Below are 1,484 nucleotides of genomic sequence, written 5' to 3' on the forward strand. Positions count from 1 at the left end.
TCGAACCTGGGCCTCCTGCATTGGGAGCATGGAGTCTTAGCCACTGGACCACCAGGGAAGTCCCAGTTCATAATACAATTCTGATAAAGAACCCAGTATCCAACTTTTTATAGAAATTATTTTTTAAAAATGCCATGTTGAGTCAAACATATATGATGTATTTCTAGAAAGTTGTTTTTACAGAGCATGTAACTGATAATTAGGACAGAATAGAGCCAGTCTCTTCAAATTCAAATTCTTGTGACTATGTATCACATGTAGTTCTTGTCTTCCACCTTCATAATTCCTCCGCTGTGTTCAGTGCAGGAAGTAAGCACTCTTGCAGGTCTCAGAACCGACTGGGGTTTTTAGGGGACATTTCACAAGACTCTTTGAGGAGACTTTTAAGGATATTTGGGCCCACATGATAAATTAAGACATCATGCAAACCTACTTTTTAAAAATGGTTTTATGTATTTTTGGCTGCACTGGGTCTTTGTCGCTGTACACGGGTTTTGCTCTGGTTGCAGAGAGCCAGGCCTACTCTAGCTGTAGTATGTGGGCTTCTCACCGCGATGGGTTTTCTTGTTGAGGACTGCACGCTCAGTAGCTGAGGCACACAGGCTTAGTTGCTCCGCTGCACGTGGAATCTTTCTGGATCAGGGATCAAACCCATGTCTCTGCATTGGCAAGCAGATTCTTTACCACTGAACCACCAGGGAAGCCCCAAACGCACTTTTTTAATGGAGGTATTTCTAAGCCAATTATTTTTTCACTGTATTAACTGTAAAAGTCATACAGGATTATTTCTTAAAACTCAGACAATACAGAATAAAGATGCTCCCCCTTCATGCTGCTGAGGATTATACTAGTATTTATCTTCTTTGTGATTAGGCTGAGGCCATGTAACTGTCATATTTCAGAGGATCTGTGAGGTCATAATAATGCTAATGCATTGTTTGCTTTTTCACTGCATTGATGTTTGCACCGATGGCACAAAGGCAACAGTGGGTAAAACTGCTGGTCCCTTAGTGTGAAACTGCACTGCGTATCCAGCTGTGTTGGTCAGCGTTGCATTATCCATCGCCGTGCATTCACAGGAACCCAAAAAAGCCCACTTTAATTAAGCATGTTCTTGAAGATTTAGTAAAAATTGTGACTTTTATTCAGTCTCAACTCTGAGCATGCATAATATTCTGTGACACATGAACCACTTCTGCATGTGACGTCCTACAAGGATAAACATTTGTGTCATTATCTACATTCCAAGATAAATGAACCTCTTTTTTCATTAAGCAGTTTTTACTTGAAAGACAGACTACAGTTATTCAGATTGAGTTTTGGCATATCTTTTCTTTCAAATGAACCCAGTGAGCCAGTGACTTCAAGGAATGTTGCCAGTGACAGTGTGCTTTCAAGAGAAAATTTGAATTTTGAAAAATGTGTCTGCTACTGTGAGAGCTTGATAGCGTCTCAATACTGGAGGCATTTCTGATGAGTCAGTG

General features: G+C 40.6%; 1 protein-coding gene and 1 long non-coding RNA gene across 5 annotated transcripts in view; one reads left to right on the top strand and one right to left on the bottom strand.

Annotated features, from left to right (window-relative positions):
• The window catches only part of LOC133252398 (uncharacterized), an 89,542-nt gene that overhangs the window by 56,416 nt on the left and 31,642 nt on the right, over positions 1 to 1,484 (top strand). The window lies entirely within an intron of this gene.
• SCRG1 (stimulator of chondrogenesis 1) overlaps positions 1 to 1,484 on the bottom strand; it is a 107,546-nt gene that overhangs the window by 48,019 nt on the left and 58,043 nt on the right. The window lies entirely within an intron of this gene.

The sequence above is a fragment of the Bos javanicus genome, chromosome 8 (assembly GCF_032452875.1).
Source record: "Bos javanicus breed banteng chromosome 8, ARS-OSU_banteng_1.0, whole genome shotgun sequence".
NCBI classification, from domain to species: Eukaryota; Metazoa; Chordata; class Mammalia; order Artiodactyla; family Bovidae; genus Bos; species Bos javanicus.